This window comes from Sceloporus occidentalis, unplaced genomic scaffold, assembly GCF_023333645.1.
Source record: "Sceloporus occidentalis isolate IW3139 unplaced genomic scaffold, rSceOcc1.0.p SCAF_21, whole genome shotgun sequence".
NCBI classification, from domain to species: Eukaryota; Metazoa; Chordata; class Lepidosauria; order Squamata; family Phrynosomatidae; genus Sceloporus; species Sceloporus occidentalis.
Window position 1 is genome coordinate 9,210,932 of NW_028317001.1, and position 20,004 is coordinate 9,230,935.

At 41.5% G+C, this 20,004-nt stretch overlaps 1 protein-coding gene across 1 annotated transcript in view; it reads left to right on the forward strand.

Moving 5' to 3' along the window:
- The first annotated feature begins 10,544 nt into the window (after positions 1 to 10,544).
- LOC149301560 (uncharacterized) overlaps positions 10,545 to 20,004 on the forward strand; it is a 208,630-nt gene continuing 199,170 nt past the window's right edge. Inside the window, exon 1 of the mRNA XM_089484056.1 lies at positions 10,545 to 10,555. The gene's annotated coding sequence lies outside the window, so the exon portion shown is untranslated. The remainder of the gene's footprint in view (positions 10,556 to 20,004) is intronic.

Below are 20,004 nucleotides of genomic sequence, written 5' to 3' on the forward strand. Positions count from 1 at the left end.
TTGCGGATGATGTGGTAACAGTTTTGGAGGACCCAAATCGAGGCAGAGAACCGCTGCTACAGGAGCTAAACAAATTCGGCAGATTCACAGGACTGAAAATCAATACAAATCAAAAAAATCAATTTGATAACTAAAAATATGACTGGAGAAGAGGTAGAGGAATGAAAGAGGAAACCGGGCTTCCAAGTAGGAAAGAAACTGAGGCACTTAAGAATTTGGATTTCTAAAGACAATAATTATTTAGGGGTATGGAAAGACATAAGAGAAAATTTAAGGAGATGGAGCTGGTTAAATCTTTCACTACTAGACAGAATTGCCGTAATCAAAATGACAGTTCTACAGAAGATTATGTTTCTGCTACAAAATTTGCCAATAGAGATTAAGGATAAGATATTTAAAGGTTGGGAAGCCGAGCTAAAAAAATCCATATGGAAAGGACACAAACCTCGGATTAAATGGGAGGAGCTCGAAGATGCTACAGAGAGAATGCTATTCACTCCCAGACTTCAGATTATATTACTGGGCATGTAATGTAATTTGGATCCAAAAATGGATTAAATTAGAGGACAAAGAAATGCTTGATCTAGAGGATGTGCTGTTAAGATTTGGTTGGCACGCCTTCTTATGTTATGAGAAGTTGGGGATGAATAAAGATGTCAATAATCATCCAATGAGGAAATCTTTACTACTCACTTGGAGCAAGATTAAAAAGACATTTTATTGTAAGTTACCCCTTCGGACATCGGCCCAGGAGCCACTCTTCGGTAGATGGATAAGCATCAGTACTTGGCTCACTTACAAACATTGGCTTAAGAAGGATCAATCAGGGAATTGGTCGATAAGATCTAGGGAAGATATTAACAAGGATGGACATAATATACAGTGGTTTAATTCCTACCAGCTAAAACAAAGATTTCTGGTAGACGACAAAACAATAGGGATCAAAGCTAGACTAAACGGATTGGATGATTTGTTCTGGCAACCTGATAAGAAAAGGATATCCAAATGACACAAACTACTGTTGAGCAGGAATATGGAACAGGAGACTGTAAAAGAGTATATGGTGAAACGGTCGCAGGATATGGGATGCAAAATAGAAATGGAAGAATGGCAAAACGCCAGGAATAGAACAAGTAAATTTACAGTAGAGCAGGATCTAAAAGAGAATCACATGAAAATAATGAACAGGTGATATTACACCCCTTGGAAGCAAAAAAAAAAAAAAAACCCTATAAATTAGCACAGGGGAATTGTTGGGGGTGTGATTGTAAAAAGGGAAACATCTATCATATATGGTGGCGTTGCAGGGAAATTCAGAAATTTTGGAAGAAAGTACATGACTCAATACAGCAGATATTGGGAATAAAATTCCCAATGAGCACTAAATTGTACTTACTCAATATAACTTGGATTTTAAGCCCTCGGGACGAAAGACAATATTGGAGGATTATATTATATCTTGTAACAGCAGCTAGAATTGAAATAGCAAAGTTATGGAAGTCAGATGATTCTCCAAGACGGGAAAATTGGATGCAGAGAGTTAATGATCACAGGGAACGGGACAAACTCTCTTGTAGGGCTCAGAATTACGATATGGAAAAAGAGAAGAGGAATGGGAAAAGAATGGAACTTAAATCTGAAGGACATTAAGGTCTGAATTAACTGGAATTGAATCTACAAAGTCTGTTCTTCAAACATTTCTTTAAATGTGTATCTTTATTTCCTGATTAATTATAGGTCAGTAGAAGAAAGTTTGAGTCTCCTGCTTAAAGTAAAGCATGATAAAGAAGGAATCGAATACTGCGAAGTTATGCATACGTTATTTTGACAATAGATAAGAACATAAATGAAAACTGATATTATCAATAAGCAATTGGGATATATTGTGTTCATACATTTTAGATTTGTGCATAAAATGTGTGTTTAAAAGCAGGGTTCGGTTATAATATGATGAAAGTGAGCTCTTTGAAAGGTCAAGAAGACAGAAAGCAGAAAGTGGGTCCAAGGAAACGGAAAGATTTGTGACAGTGATGTTATGGATACTGAATTTGTATTGTTTTATTCTATTTTTATGACTCAGAAAATAATAAAGATTATATAAACGTCAAATTTGTAATGAAGATTACTATGTATTGTGGAAAGAAATGGTAATATCTGGGGCAATATGTACAAAGGATTTACATTTAAAAAGGGAGGGAATAATTCCAATTCAAAATAAAATTGGTATAGGTCAAGTATGAAGACAAATAGAGAATTATGGACTCTCATCCATAGAGTTGCCATGAGTCTAAATCGACTTGAGAACAAGAAAAGATGTAAAGACTAATTAGCCAGAGATAAAAGAGGATTATTTAAAGAAAGGAGCTAGCTGTCACTTTAGGTTTGGAAGTTTATTCTAATGTACTTTGCATTTAGAATTATATGTATCTATTGTATTCCTATGTATGTTTGGTAATTTAAATGTTGTTCATTTGTTTGTTATAAGTTATATGTATTTTTTTAAATTCATCTTTATTTAAGTTTCCAAATACATAAAACACGACCAATACATAATCCAAATAAAAATTGCTTGTAAAAGCAAATCTGAGTCTTGACTGGTCATTTGGGACCCTCTTAAGTCTTCCTTTTCCGTCTTCTGAATCTGAGCCCATTTGAATGTCCTTCGCCTTGAAACCTCCCTCCGAAATATGAAGTCTAGCTGTGAATTATTCTTTTACAATTTAAGTAAAAAAAGAAAGAAACTGCAAATTTTTTTCATTCGATGTTACATAGAAAATTTGTCTACTTCTCTTACTATTTTGTAAGGTTAACAACAACTGAAGAAATATATAATGATACAGTTGTTCACATCAATTTCATTGCATGGATCTCTCTCTACTGTTTTTAATATACACAGCGAGTCATTCAATCATTCTTGGTTGACCTGGGATTTATATAAGAAAGCAAAGAGAAACAGAATATTCTTATATTCAATTTTTAACATGCATAGCATAATATTCTTAAAGATCCTTAAATTTCATTCTCCCAAATCCACTGAGAAGAGTAAAAAGAGAGGACTTTGATTAGTCCTCCACTAGCGACAAGTTTAATTCCCATTCTTTTCCCCACTTTATCAAAACGTTCTTCCACTCCTCCTTTCTTCTGCCTTTATCATGATTTTGGGCTATACATGAAAGTCTATCCAATTCCTTGGACTCATTTACTTTCAGCATCTAGTTTTCCCAAGTTGGTCTCTTATCAGATTTCCATAATTTAGCTATTTCTGTCCTAGCTGCCGTAACAAAATAAAGTAAAAATTTTTAGCAGAATATTAATGAAAATGGCAAGACTAAGAAGGGGTCCAAACTCCTGAGAGCAGCCCCCAAGCAGCCCTCTCCTGCCTTCCCCCCAAATGCACCTGAGAGGTCTGTGGGACAGCAACCAGGGCCTCCCCAGAAGATCCCAAAACCAGGACAGGTTTCATGCACGAAAGTAGAGGAAGATCGGTTGCAAAATACGTATCTGGCACATGTTTTGAATGAGGAAGAACGAGAGTATCTCAGATAACGCCTGCTGCCTTGCGGCTGAGGAAGACCTTTTGTCTTGAAATGTCCTCCATCAATTCCCAAAGACAGGGATAACAGCACTTTACTTAGTTTCATATCATCTATTTTAGCATGTCACCTAGAGCAGATATATTGGAGAGAGTTTGTGTCTTGTAATTGTTCCTTTTGTTGTTTTGTTGTAGCCCATTCTTAATTATATGTATTGTCATTGTACTTAAGCCTTTGTGTACCTCTGTACTCACAATTGCCCTTGTTTATATTATTTTTTGTAGAAGTCATTCTGTATTACCTACATTAGTAGGTTATTCATAGTAATAAACTAAAATTAGTTTTTACATTCTCATTGTTTAGACGTTATTCTGCATGACATCAGTATGTTATTCAGAGTAGATAAATTGAAGCTGATTTGTGTATTGTAATTGTTCTTTGTATATATACCTTTTCTTCTCATTACATAGCATTACTTTTTTATGACATGTTTCATGTTCACTTAGAATCAAAGAATCATAGATTTGGAAACGAGTACAAGGGCCATCCAGTGCAACCCCATTCTGCCATGCAGGAACTCTCAATCAAAGCATCCCCGACAGATGGCCATCCAGCCTCTCTTTAAAGACCTCCAAGGATCACTGCACTCCGAGGAAGGAGTGTGTCCCAATGTCGAACAGCCCTCACTGTCAGGAAATTCTTCCTAATGTTGAGCTGGAATCTCTTTTCCTGTTGCTTGCATCCATTGTTCCGGGTCCTAGTCTCTGGAGCAGCAGAAAACAAGCTTGCTCCCTCCACAATAAGACATCCCTTCAAATATTTAAACAGGGCTCTCATATCACCTTCTCTTCTCCAGGATAAACATTCCCACTCCCTCATAGGGCATGGATTCCAGATCCTTCACCATTTTAGTCGCCCTCCTTTGGACACACTCCAGTTTCTCATTGTTCTTTTTGAATTGTGGTGCCCAGAACTGGACACAATATTCCAGGTGGGGCCTGACCAAAGCAGAATAGAGTGGCACTATTACTTCCCTTGATCTAGACACTATACTTCTATTGATGCAGCCTAAAATCGCATTGGCCTTTTTAGCTGCCTCATCACATTGTTGACTCTTGTTCAACTTGTGGTCTACTTGGACCCATAGATCCCTTTCATAAGTATTTTCATTCATCCAGGTGTCCCCCATCCTATATCTCTGCATTTCATTTTTCCACCCTTAATGCAGTACGTTACATTTCTCCGTGTCGAATTTCATTTTGTTAGCTTTGGCCCAGCTTTCTAGTCTATTCAGATCATTTTGAATCTTGATCCTGTCCTCTGGAGTATTAGCTATTCCTCCTAATTTGGTTTCATCTGCAAATTTTATAAATATGCCTCCAATTCTGTCATCCAAGTCATTGATAAAGATGCCCCACTGGTCACTTCTCTCCAGGATGAAAAGGAGCCACTGTTGAATATCCTTTGGGTTTGGCCAGTCAACCAATTACAAATCCATGTAACAGTTGCCTTGTCCAGCTTGTTTAATGTTTTTGTTTTATATACTGTTTAATTTGGTTAACTGCTATTAAGAGACATAGCTATGAGAGTCTATGATATGAGGTGCACTATAAACCTTTTAATAAATGAACAGGTATTGCAATCGTATATATACATATTATCAGACATAACTGCAGAGAGTGTTAGCCTTTTGGATGCCAGAAGGTTCCTCTCATTCTTCAGAGCAAGAAGCAACACCTCAGCTGCCTTCTAGAAGATAAAGCAAAAAGGCTTCCAAAAGGACTGAAGCCTTGGGCAAGTCACACTCTCTCAGCCTCAGAGGATGGCCATGGGAAACCCACTCTGAAGGAACCTGCCAAGAAAACCCCTTCAGAGACTCTCATAAGGTCACCATAAGACCTGGAAACAACTGGAAGGCAGACACCAAGAACAACATTGGGAAATAGGGGCAAGCCTTGCCTTGGGAAAGTGTAATGACTGGGCTCCAGTCAATGGAGGTCTTCTTCAGGCAGTAAAGGGAGGTTTATGCAAATGCAGAATAACATCACTGCTACGGAAGGCTCTCTTGACCAATCAGAGAGCAAGATAAAGGTTCTTCTGGAAGCTTCCGTGAGAAGGAGATATAAGGCCTGAGAGACCAAGAGACAGTTGGGGGAATTGTGTCGGTTGGAGATCGAGAGAGAGAGTTAAAGAGCGGATCTTGGAAGTTAGTCTCAGAATTGGACGCTTGGGTTTATTTATTATTTTAATAGCTTGTATGAATTGAATATTATATACTTACAAATATTGTACCTGCAAGACCCTTAATATCTTGTATGACTTATATTTTAGTTATATTTTGTTATTTATAATAAACATCTCCTTGGAGTATCTACTACTCGACGCTCCTTTTACACGTGTTTTTGCTCGGTTGATGCTTGGGAAGATCAGTAAAGAAGGAGAAATAAGGTTCCTTAACTGGTCCCAGTGAAGTTTAAGGGAAACCCTTTTATAATTCACTGGATAATGGCAGCGGGATTTCAGGAATTTACGGGTCTGCTGGACTAAAAGCCATGATGTCTAAATGTCTAATTAACAATTTGTAATCCACTCTGATAGCCTTTTGGCTGAATAGAAAGGTATAAAATTATTATTATTATTATTATTATTATTATTATTATTATTACAGGGCCGCAGTTTGGCTGCTTGGACCACCGGAGATCATTACAGTGAGTCAGTTGGAAAAGCCCATCTCACTCCAGAAAATAAAGGTACTTGAGGAGTTTGCACTCTGCGTCTTTCTGTAATAATAGCTACAAAACTGATAATAGCACTTGGGACATTTAGTCATTTAAAAACAAATATGGCAGATTTAAATGCTGCTTTAAAACCTCTTTCCATCTGCCAGCTTTGTGCTGGTTTTGGGGGAAATGAGAAAGTGTTGGGAGGGAGGGACTGCCAACAGAATTAGGAGATGCATTGCAGGCTATGGACAGTTTGCGGCCAAGAAAGGTCTAAAAGACACAGCAGCAATAGTCCAGTCTGAGAGCGCTTTAACTGTCCTGGCCCAGTGCTAGGGAATCCTGGGAATTGGAGTTGATTGTGGCACCAGAGCCCTCTGACAGAGAAGGCTCAATGTCCCACAAAACTACATCTCCCACAATACCCTAGCACTGAGCCAGGGCAGTTAAAGCAATCTCAGATTGGATTATTGCTGCAGTGTGTTTTGGACTTAGGTGACCCTTGGCAAGTCACACTCTCTCAGCCTCAGAGGATGGCAATGGCATCCCCTCTCTGAATAAACCTGCCAAGGAAACCCCATGATAAGTTTGCCTTAGGGTTGCCATAAATTGGATTAGACTTGAAGACACACATGAAGAAGAGAAAATGTCTGCTATTATTTCTCAGGTTGTACATGGGAATGGGAGGCAGTGTGGTGCAGTGGTTTGAGTGTTGGGTTACAACTCTGGAGTCCAGGCTCCAGTGCCCCACTCTTCCATGAAACCAGCTGGGTCCCTTGGGCAAGAAGTCACACTCTCTCAGCCTCAGAGAAAGGCAATGGCAAACCTCCTCTGAACAACTCTTGCCAAGAAAACCCCAGTGAAGGCTCCCCAGAAGTCGGCAATGACTTAGAGCCACTCCACAAAAAACTACAAAGCCTCAAGAAAGAGCCAGTGTGATTTAGTGGCTGGACCATTAGACTATGACCCTGGAGCCCAGGGCCCGAATGCCCTCTTGGCCACGGAAATCCACTGAGTGACCTTAGGCAAGAAGTCACACTCTCTCAGCCTCAGAGGGAGGCACTTACTAAACCACTTCTGGACAAATCTTGCCAAGAAAAGCCTTCAATGGACTTCCCTTAGGGTCACCATAACTCAGAAACAACTTAGAAGCACACAACGACAACAAGAGCAGTAACAGCACTAACACAAGGCAGCTTGGGAGAAAAGAAGGAAGGAAGGAAGAAGGAAAGTAACAAAGAAAGAAAGAAAGAAAGAAAGAAGACTTGGGAGTTGTAGTCCTCGGTTGAGAGGGATTGGAGTGGTCTTACTGCAGGGCAGGACCAGTGTTGGTAAGAAGCCTTGAACTTATTTCCCGGCATGTTTTACCAAAATCCATGGAATCCACCCCATATTACACGGAATATTCAGTCAAAATCCCTTGAAAGTTCCCGTAATGTTAATAATAATAATAATAATAATAATAGGATTTATTTATATTTTTACTAATATGGTGGACCTTTAGCAAATAAATGTAAACCTAATTGAATAAAAATAATTTTAATTTATTTCAACTCTCAAAATTACCATTGGACCAAACAATGAATCTTTCAGTCCTTCTAATACCTTTAAGATACTTATTTGGACATGAAGGGGGGCCAGGAAGATTTATGCAAAATAGAAACGTGTTCGGCTGCAACCACACTGCAGAAATAATCCAGTTTGACACCCCTTTAATTTCCCAGGCTCGGTGCTATGGAATCCTGGGAATTCTAGTTCTGTGAGACATTGAACCTTCTCTCTCAGCAAACTCTGGTATGATAACAAACTACAATTACTGGGACTTCATAGCACTGGGCCATGGCAGTTAAAACGGTATGAAACTGGATTGTCTCTGGAGTGAAAATGCAGCCTGAGTTGGTTCCAAGACACACTGCAGAAATAATCCAGTTCAAGACCACTTTAGCTGCCCTGGCTCAGTGCTAGGGAACCCTGGGAATTGTAGTTTTGTGAGAGAGAGCTCTGGTGCCACAATAAACTACAATTCCCATACATCTGAGGAAGTACGCTTAAGTCTAGGAAAGCTCATGCTGCCAACTTTTCTTTTAGTGAGTCTCAAATGTGCTACACGATCTATCTATCTATCTATCTATCTATCTATCTATCTATCTATCTATCATCATCATCACCATTATTATTATCATTATTAAATTCAAATGCAGCTGAAAAAGTGGACTTAAATTGGCAATGCTGATATACTGTAGAGACTCTTTCTCTGGGGCTGTGATCTGGAAGCGTGGAGGCAATTCCCTTGTCAAATCAGGGAATCCTGGGAATTGTAGTTTGTTGTGACACGTATGTATATATACAGTATATGTATGTGTATATATGTCTCTCTGTGTGTGTGTGTATATATAATGTGTGTATATGTGTGTCTGTATGTCTCTCTCTCTCTCTCTCTTTGTATCTGTGTGTGTTTATGCATGTTCAACTGAGGACTCAGAGAAGGTTCTAGAACATACTCCATAGTCACAAACAGCACACAAAATGGCCGCCAGAACACAAAATGGCCGCCAGTGTGGCTGGGGCTCCAGGGTCCCTCAGTCCCTCCTGCCTTGTTCCATATTAACTGCAGGAGGAGCCTGTGAGGGTGGGGCAGGGGGCGGGGTCTTCCAGCTCCTCTGTCCCCATTGGCCAGACTGAAGAAGGGGAGGAGCTTCTGCCTCTCTATTTAGCTCTGCACGCGGAAGAGTGAGTGAGAAGGGGACAGAGAGACAGAGGGAAGGAAGGAAGGAAAGAAAGAAAGAAAGAAAGAAAGAAAGAAAGAGAGAGAGAGAGAGAAAGACAAGGAGGAAGGAAGGAGGCAGTGAGAGAGGGGAGAGGGAGCAGAGGGACAAGGCCTGGAAGTGGTAGGTTTCACTACTGCACTGAGGCCTCCAAGTGCTGAGCCAGAGGTGGCCATTTTGTGTTCTGGCAGCCATTTTGTCTTTCCAGCGGCCATTTTGTGCTGCTTGTGACTGTGGGGAATAATATTCCGGAACCTTCTCTGAGGCCTCAGTTGAACAGAAGCTTCTCTTTCTCTCCTGAGGCTCCAGAGTCAGAAGGAGGCCAGGCTCCTTGGGCCAAAAGGAAGGAAGTGTGTCTCTTTGTGTGTCTTTTGTGTGTCTTTTCTGAGAGGGTTTTCTTATTACACAGCTCTGCTCCTTCTGGGGAACAAGGGTTTTAAAAGGGATCAGAAATGGAGAGGATAGTTTTAATACAAGCCTTATTATTATTCTTCACAAACATTGGGCTTTGGCTTCTAAGAGGAGGCTAGTCCCCCAAAAAGGCCAAAAGCGGCTCCTTTGGGAGGTTTTAAAAGTCTCCCCAGTTTCCTTATTAATAGATTTTCAGGCAAGAAGGAAGGAGACAGACCAGAATAACTCATATTACCAAGAATGAAACATAAAACAAACAACAAAAATAAGGATTCTAGACTAAAACAAACTACTTAATTTTTTAAAGGAAAACCATTATTAGGAGGATAAAAACAAGACATGGGTGCTTCTATCCTTTTACAATCGACTCGGGATGTATCTGCACTGCAGAAATAATCCAGTTTGAAACTCCTGGCTCCATTCTATGGAATCCTGGGATTTGTAGTTTGTTGTGGCATGAGAACTCTCTGGCAGAGAAGGCTAAGTGTCCTAAAGGTAAAATCCCAGGATTCCATAGCACTGAGCAGTTAAAGCGGTCTCAAAGTGCCTTATTTCTATAGTGTGCATGCAGCCTTCTTCTGAAAGGGGCTGATGCTGGGGAAAAGCACTGGGGACCTCTGCAGGTTTCAGCAGATGGTTTATTTATTTATGATGGACTGATTTCACATATATCTATGGGGACATAACCAGGGGCCTCTCTAATTCCCCATCCCCTAATCCCCCCCCCCCACTCTAATAAGGCATGGAGTATCTGTTGAGTAGGGGAGCTGAAGTAAATCTATGCTAGGTCCAGGGGGCTTTGTTTGGTGCAGAGGGAGGAAGGGGATGCCCACCTCTGCATTGGGCCAAACGAGGCATGTATCACCTGCGTATGTCTCCAGCAGGATGCTGTTCTTTGTGTCTTTGAGTGCTGCAGGGTTTCTTGCCAAGTCAATCCTAATCCTGGTCCCTTTTCTCAGGACCTTCATCTTGGCCTCCTTGGACACGGCTTTGGGCCTCTCTTGCTAGAAGTGACCCAAGTGCAGGACAACCAGGATCCCCTGCCCACCTGATGGCCGAAACAGAGGCCAAGCGGAGGGAGTCGGGCTCCAACAGAAAGAGGCTCCTGAGGTACAACAGCTCTTTGGTAAGCTGCCATCTTTACTATTAGTTTCATCTATGTCTGGTCCGGCTCATGAAAGCAAGCGGAGAACATACTGTCTCAGTTTGGCAGAAAGAGTCCTGGGTAATCCTCTGTCACCTCATTTTTTCAGGGGCTTAGAAAATGTCCTATTTCTCTATCCTCCTCCCACTTTCCCCATTCTCCTCAGGTCAGTTCAGTTGCTGAAAAATTTGTTCCAAATTCAAAAGAGTGTTCATCCCTTCCACTCAAAAGAGGGGAGAAGGGAGGAGAGGAGAAAGCAGGGTCTTGCCCTTGCCAGGAGACGGAGGCAAAAGCAAACTGCGGTACCCTTCCTCGCTTGTGTGATCTTTATCATACAACTTTGGCCATCTTGACCACCTTCTGGTGTTGCTTAGCCACATGTGTCTTGCTTTCCCCATCTGTGAAATGCTGGGGGATATGGGAGAATATGTCTAGGCCTAAATTGAGGGTGGGCCCAGTGGCTCTCAGACCCAGAGCACTCCCCAGAACTGTTTTTAACAATGAAATATACCTCTGAAATTAGGTGACATATGGCCAAATGCACTATAATTCATTGGTGACTAAATGTACTTTACATGTTGGGATAGTCAGTATCCTAATCAATCAATAATATTCCAGAAATGGCCTAAATTATATTCTTTATTATATTGTATATTATATTGATAGGATTCGAGACAAACTGGATCTCAAAGGCTGCAGCTTTTTTCTGGCTTGCAGAATTTAAAGTTTATTTCCTGGACTGAATTCTAAAGTGTTGAAATAATATTTGCAATGCACCATGTGCTTTCCTCCCCTTTTGTTTAGTCACTCTCTGGATGAGGGCTATTTTCTGTTGCAGGTGACCTTTGCAGATGTGGCGGTATATTTCACCGAAGAGGAATGGAAAATGTTGACGAAGAAGCAGAAACTTATGTACAGTAATGTGATGATGGAGAATTATGAGAATGTGGCCTCTGTGGGTAAGGAACCTGAATCCATTGCCCTTCCTGTTAAGACTGAGGGCCCTTTCATAATTTACTGTCAGAGCGCTATGATTCCACTTTAGAATTATAGAATAAAAGAGTTGAAACAGACCACAAGGACCATCCGTTTCAGTCCTCTGCCATGCAGGAATAGACATTCAAAGCACCCCCCAAGAGATGGCCATCCAACTTCTGTTTAAAGACCTCCAAAGAAAGAGACTCCACCAAACTCTGAGGGAGTATATTCCACTGTTGAAGAGCCCTTACTCTCAGGAAGTTCCTCCTAAAGTTTAAGAGGAATCTCTTGTCCCTGTGGCTTGCATCCATTGTCCCATGTCCTTTTCCCTGGAGTAGCAGAAAGCAAGCCTGCTTCATCCTGAATATGACATCTCTTCAAATATTTGAACAGGGCTGTCATATCCACTCTTAACCTTCTCTTCTCAAAGCTAAACATACCCAGATCCCTAAGTCGTTCCTCAGAGAGCATGTTTTCCAGACCGTTCACCATTTTAGTTTCCCTCCTCTGGACATGCTCCATCTTCTCAACATCTGTTTGAATTGTGGTGCCCAGAACTGGACACAGGATTATTGCAAGTGAGCCCTGACCAAAACAGAATAGAGGGGCACTATTACTTCCCTTGATCTTGACACTACACTCCTATTGATACAGCCTAGGATCACTTTGGCCTTTTTAGCTGCTGCATCACACTGTTGACATATGTTCAACTTGTGCTCTACTACCATTCCTAGTTCCCTTTCACACGTAATTTAATTGTCATAACAACTTCCTGCAGAATCATGAAATTTCTAGTTTTAGTGAGGCACTATTGTTCTCCACTTTGTAAGGTTTCTAAATATCCAATCCTAAACTGCCAATTCTGGAATGTTGTGGGACGCAAGTGCTATGCTTTTAGGGGAGTTTGGTACTTAGGTCAATAGAGTGAAATAGTTTCACTGGGGCAATAGTGACCTCTGGACTCAGCCAATCTATAGCAGTTCCTGAAGCAAACAGATCTTCAGTGGGATTTGAAATAGGTTTTTGTGTTTTATTTAGTGGGAAAGCAAAACACACAGACACATACATAGAAGTGTTCACGCACACACGCAAGAACTAGGTAACAAAGGTGGAGTGGTGAATAGATGTAAGGCTTTGATAATGGTGATACGTTATCTATCCAGATCTTTATTCCAATTGTTGAGGATTTGAATTAAGGAGAGGTCAGTAGTTCCCATGACAATTGGGGTTGGTGAGTGCATTGAGGTGTTTAGCCATGAAAACAAACAGAGTATCTATCTGTAACTGGACTGACACCGAAGAACAGCAAGTCGGGGCTGATATTTATACTGAAATTGGTTTCTGCTTGGGAGTAGAAACTGTGGGTTCAGAAAGGTTCATATCGCTTTAGAATATTTCCTTTGTGGGGGAAGAATGGTGTGAAACGAACTGAATGCAATGGGTGTTGGATGCAAATACATCAGACAAAAGGGATTAGCACACTGCCTCTCAGATTCTTGTTGGCTCTGAATTTTGACCGCGTTCACAAGCCAATGTACACTACAGTCTGAGGGTGATGCACCCAGATACAGCTAAAAAATATCATAGCAGAGTACGGAAGCAAATATCCAGATATAGGCATTGGCAATGCAATGACCACTTTTCACACTTAAAAATAAGACACAAACACAGTCGATTTCATCGAAATCCTTGGAGGTTCTCTATCTTGAGTTGCAAAATAATACAAATATTTGCAAGCTCTCCTCTCCGACTTCCATCAACTTCACCATCCCTTGTACACACAACTCCGATCCAATCCACTCCAATCCTCATGTGAGCTGCATACTGTATTGGTTGTGAGTCCTCTCCTGGTGCCAAACAGCATGAAGCATCCTCTGCAGTTAGCTTGCATCATGCCTTGGGCTCTGACTCAGCATTCACTGGCCGTCTCACAGGATATGATGCCATCTGTCAATCAAAGTATTTTTGCACATGTTTAATTGAATATTTTTTTCAAGAGTCCTTTGACTATCTTTTTCCACTGATTTCCTCAAGGCAGTTCCCATATGGTCTCTTCTTTGCTAGCTCCTAGGAGTAAGAATGCAACCGTTCAATGGATTTAGGGGCATAAGCAGCAGGGTCAGGCTTGGGTTACTCACAGCAACTTTATTAATTTAATCTGTAAGAAGGAGGGGTTAATGAGGACTAAATCATGCGATAACACCTTCCTCTCTTAACTGATTTTCAGTCTCATCTGTAATTGTCCTTCTTTACAGAAAAACATTTGAGTCATGAGAGAGTCCACACAGGAGAGAAGCCATACAAATGCCAGCATTGTGGAAAATGTTTTTCTTGGAAGTCAAACCTACTGATACATCAGAGAGTCCACACAGGAGAGAAGCCATACAAATGCCAGCATTGTGGGAAATGTTTTTCTTGGAAGTCAAACCTACTGATACATCAGAGAGTCCACACAGGAGAGAAGCCATACAAATGCCAGCATTGTGGGAAATGTTTTTCTCTGAAGTCAATCCTAATGATACATCAGAGAGTCCACACAGGAGAGAAGCCATACAAATGCCAGCATTGTGGGAAATGTTTTTCTCGGAAGTCAATCCTAATGATACATCAGAGAGTCCACACAGGAGAGAAGCCATACAAATGCCAGCATTGTGAGAAAGGTTTTTCTCTGAAGTCAATCCTAATGATACATCAGAGAGTCCACACAGGAGAGAAGCCATACAAATGCCAGCATTGTGGGAAATGTTTTTCTCGGAAGTCAATCCTAATGATACATCAGAGAGTCCACACAGGAGAGAAGCCATACAAATGCCAGCATTGTGGGAAAGGTTTTTCTTGGAAGTCTGACCTAGTGAAACATCAGAGAGTCCACACAGGAGAGAAGCCATACAAATGCCAGCGTTGTGTGAAATGTTTTTCTCGGAAGTCAATCCTAATGATACATCAGAGATTCCACACAGGAGAGAAGCCATACAAATGCCAGCATTGTGGGAAATGTTTTTCTTTGAAGGCAGTGTTAGTGAGACATCAGAAAGTCCACACAGGAGAGAAGCCATACAAATGCCAGCATTGTGGGAAATGTTCTTCTTCAAAGTCAGACCTAGTGAAACATCAGAGAGTCCACACAGGAGAGAAGCCATACAAATGTCAGCATTGTGGGAAAGGTTTTTCTTGGAAGTCAAACCTAGTGAAACATCAGAGAATCCACTCAGGAGAGAAGCCATACAAATGCCAGCATTGTGGGAAATGTTTTTCTCAGAAGTCACACCTAGTGGCACATCAGAGAGTCCACAGAGGAGAGAAGCCACACAAATCCTAACATTATATTTGTCAATAACGAATACACCAAATATATTTTCAATCCCGCAGTGCAAAGAAAAGGCCCTTATGATCTTATTTGTAAAATTTGTCTGCCAATATGTCTCTATGTTTTCATGTTGGATTTTGTTAAGTTTAGGTTTTAATTGCCAATAGTATAGATAATTGCTTTGGGTTGTCAATTTGGCTGGGGATTGTGGGTTGTGGTATAGGTTAGGTAGATGGGAGGTTGGGATTTGTTGCAGCTGGTTAGAATAGTTATGGGAATTATAGCTTTTGCAATGTGTGGGATTTTGGCTTAAGAAAGTTGGAGGCCGGCATTAAGAGAAAGGGCTAGTTTTTGGGAATGGCAAAAGGGGGCCTTGTTACCTGTGGGGCAGAGACTGTGGGAATTGGAGGTGGGGGCTAGGTTTGGAAGAGGGTCATGTTTTAGGTTTTAGGGGTTTTAATGTATTGTTTGGATTGGAGTGGTCAGTTCTGGCTTAAACACTGAATTTCTATGTGTTCTCAATAAAGTTCTTTACTGTTTCAACACACTGGACTTTGATGCACAGAATTTCTGAATTTGCCCAAAAATGACCCTTTCTTCTCTCCTCAGTTCTCATCTCCATTCCCAGCCATAAGAACAGCACAGACACACAGACACAAACATACAGGATACACAGAGAGAGCTATATTTCCAAAGCAGAGCCTTCCTTTCCTGCCTTTCCCTCCTGAGTCCAGCACTGCACCTTGGCCTCCATTGCAGTCTCATCAAAGGAAGAAAGCAGGGAAGGAAGGGGAGGCCACTGAACCCCAGTGCATACCTTCCTTTCCCACAATGGCCGCCAGCGGAATAAGCAGCAGCATCTAGGACCTGGCAATCCCTGTGCATGCTGAGGAGGGGCCTTTGGGACTATATGCGCCTGCACAGTCTCAGCCCCAGAAGCCATTTCTGCCCTCACAGTCTGTTCTGAGGGAGGGAGAGAAGTGGGGAGAGCCCTTGTTCATTCAGAGGAATGGCTGGAGGGGAGAAGCCCCTCTTCTCCCCCAAAGAAAGGCAGGGGTCCTGCAAGGCCTCTTATCCCTCTTTCTTTCCCTGCCCCCTCCTTGGGGGATTCATTGGGTCCCTGGGGAGTTATTATGAGACATGAAGGCCAGTGGGATCCTTGGAGAGAGGCATGGCCATGGAGAGGAGGTGGATCCAAAGGGAAAAAGGTCTTTGAGTGGCCCGCTCCCTCGTGGAAAGTGGGGCCGAGGAGAACCCCTCTCTTCTGATGCCTCATTTGGGGAAGAGTTTTGTGCCAAATAGAAAGCATCACACAGGATAGGATTCAGTAGCATTTTTCTTGGGGGGGGGGGTTCTTTAGAGTCCTGGGGGAGGGGGCTCTGGGGGGAGAGAAGAGCCAAAATCCTCTTGGCCAAAGCCAAGAGGAGGGAGACGGAGGGACCTCAAAACTCTGGCAATCCCCTGTCAACCTGGGAACTAGGCTTAGAGACCCACAGGATCCAGATTGGGCATCCTCCCTCACATACTTCACAACAACCCTGCAGAGGAGGACCAACAGAGAGACCCACAGCCCCAGAAACATTCCCCCCCCCCCCCAGTTCTGGGAGCATACTGAAAGGGCTTTTGACCCCCTTGAAGAGATGTAATAATAATAATAATAATAATAATAATAATAATAATTTATATTCCACCTTTTCTCAATTGAATCAAAGAGGATTACAGTAATAAAATAACATACAATTTAAGAAATACAATTAAAATTCCAAACCCCCAACCCTTCTCCCAATTATAAAAACATTAATCAACCCTTTAAAATCCTATTAAACAGCAAGAAAATTAAAAACTTTCATAACACAATACAGTAAAAAAAGCTTTTTGGGCAAGAAATGGTTCATTTTCTGAAGGAGAGGTGGGAGGGCAGGAATGATATACATCAATAGCAATTTTCTTCACACTAACGATGGCAAGGGTCAGGAGGAGGGGGAGGCAAGTCAATTGATCTAATCTAGTCTGGAAAGAGGTCCATCTTAATAGCCTTCCTAAAGGCTTCCAAGGTGTTAATAGGACGGATCTCATCCGGAGGTCGTTCCAGAGTGAACCAACACCTTGTATCTTGTCCAGAAACTAATGGGCATCCAGTGAAGGGATTTAAGAACCGGTGTAATGTGGGCAGTTCTAGAAGAGCCCATAACCAACCTGGCTGCCATATTCTGTACCAATTGAAGTCTCTGAACTTGGCACAAGGGTAGTCCCATGTAGAGTGCGTTACAGAAGTCCAGCCGAGAGGTGACCAGCGCATGTACTACTGTTTCAAGGTCTCCCTGCTCCCTGTCCCATGTCTCCGAATGATCTCACCTAACAGCTTCATGTAAATGTTGAATAGCATTGGGGACAGAATCACGCTTTGAGGGATGTCCGACTTGAGCTCCCTCTTGGACGAAGAACTGTCCCCAAGTGACAGGAATCTGCCTGAGATGTAGGACCTGAACCACTGGAAAGCAGTGCCCCAATTCCCAACTCTCCCATATGTTCCAGAAGGATACTGTGGCCAATGGTATTGAAGGCCGCTGAGAGGCCTTCAATAGCACCAGCAGGGTCAGACTTCCCCGTTTCAAAGAGCTGTCGATGCTCAAACGGAGATCGCCGACTAAGGTGACCATGGCTGTCTCAACTCTGTAACCCTTCCTAAATCCAGTTTGAAATGGATGTAGAAAAATCCATTCCTTCCAAGACTGCTTGGAGTTGAATGGTGACTTCCCTCTCAATTACCTTGCCTAAGAATGGTAAGAGCCAAACTGGCCTGTAATTGTTTCTGTCCAGAGGGTCAAGGGAAGGCTTTTTTTAGAAGTGGTTTAACCACCACCTCTTTGAGGCAAGATGGAAGACAGCCTTCCCTGAAAGATGCATTAGTTCTGTTTTTAGCAGCATCTTGATAGTATCTCCCCCTGGATGGCCAGCCAAGACAGGAAAGGATCGAGAGAGCAAGTCCTCTTTATCATACTCCCAAGGAGCTTCTCCACATCCTCTGTACTAATGACTCAAATTGATCCAGAATAACAGTATGGGCGGAGGCTCTGGATACCTCTCCTGTCACTTCTGTCGTAAGGCCGGCATCCAAATCGGCTCTCATCTGAGAGATTTTGTCCGTGAAGTAGTTATTAAAAGCATCACAGCAGGCTTTTGTAGGTTCTAATAAAGAGTTCAGGGTTCTGGAAGCTATATATTAAATGGACAGTGTTGAAAAATATGTAGTTTGGCAAATGGGTGATATAACCCAAGAAAATGGTTTAGTTCACAGAGACTGGAAGAATCTTAAAGTAAAAGTTGAAAGAATAGATGTGTATATGCAGAACATGTTCACGTCTATAAACTTCGCTGTCAAACATACTGGTGGCGACCAGATGACAGACAAGCGTTGGTGGGACCCCAAAAGCCATCAACCAACTGGAAAAGGAGATTCAACAGAGGGAAAAAGACCAAAGATTGTGATGAACTATTTAGAGAACGGGATGATTTTGATAAGGGACACTTTACGGTCTACAGAAGAAGATGTAAAGACTGCTCAGCGCATTCAAGGAATGTGGTCCAGTGAAACAGGAGGAAGCAATGACTTTTTACTAGATGAGGTGTTAAGTCCACAGCCGGTAAAAAGAAACACGCGGTCGGTTACAAGGACTGATCCAGAGAAGACTCCTAAAAAGGACAAGGATATAATTGAGTTGATAGACTGGAAAACCAATATATTGTAGTTTGCCATTAGTATAATGGAAGATGAAATGTTTTCAAAACCATACTGGGAACGGGGCAAAGTGGTTGGAGATGATGCTCCATCAATAAGAAAAAAGGGTTAAAAGATTAAATATGTTTGATAAAAACATTTACATGAAACATATAAAGATCTAAAGTTGGGGAAAAGGTTATTTAAGTGTTATTAAAATATCAAAACCCAACAAGTGATAAGGGATATGGATATAATATGCTAAATGTATAAGAAAATGATGGTAAGTTGTTATAACAGGTAGAACTGATATTAGACATATGTTCAAAAGGGGAACATACAGGAAAATACCAAAGATATTTAAGTTGGAAATGGTTATTGATAAAACAAGCATATGAAGTATATCATATGTGTCACCTGATGTGTGTATAATGTTATATATAATGGGTAAGTATAATTGATAACTGGGTGTTCCTTGGACCATAGAACCGTTTGGTTCTGTGTCTCAATGAACCTATTAAAGGGGGGAGGCGTGTGACGGACTGACTTACAAACCAGCCAATCAGAAGCCAGAGACTCTAAGCCAATCAGGTGCTGGCTGAGGAGTTTGAAGATTCCGCTTGGCAGTTGGGTGGAGTCAGTTAGGGTTTGCAATCCTGAGGGATGAAGCGGGAGTTCAGTGGGAGATAGTGATAGAGAGGATGGGAACAGTAGAGTCCAAGAGAGGACTGGGTTCCCATAGTTCCTGAGGGATGGTTACTTAAGGAACTGCTTTGTCCAGAGAGGGACAGGATTAGTTCTGGAGAGTCTGGAGAAGAGAGACTCAGGGGAACCAGACTCAGGAAGAGGGCTTTGGCTTACATCATTTCTTGAGTGATAGTATAGCCTGTTTGGAGGTATTATTATTATTATTATTATTATTATTATTATTATAGAGTTAAAACCAGACCTGTATATAAATAACAAAAGAAGACATAGTAACAACTCCATCTCAAAGATACCTTTGCCTATTCTGTTTTAAAAATAAACTTATATTCTTGTTAAATCAGCCGCTTGTTCTGTGTTTTACAATCCATCCACACGACTGTCCTTCAAACACCCAAAGAGGTGTTAGGTCAAAATAGAAGAGAGGATTGTGAATCGTTACATCATCTATTAGAGATTTAAATCTGGATCTAGGTCTTTTCCTGTCCAGATGGATTTTTGCAGGTCCTTCTGCCGTTCTAAAAATGGTTTGTCATTAAGAAGGATAGTATAGTCTGAACGAAACATAGTAATTTAGGCGGTACGTTCATTTTAACTGCCCTGATCCTTCCCAAGAGGGATAGGTTGAGTTTAGCTCATCTATTGGGATCTTGGTTGATATCACCCCATATTTTCTTGTAGTTGCTTTTAAAGAGGTCTTGGTTTTTAGAGGTGAACTCAACA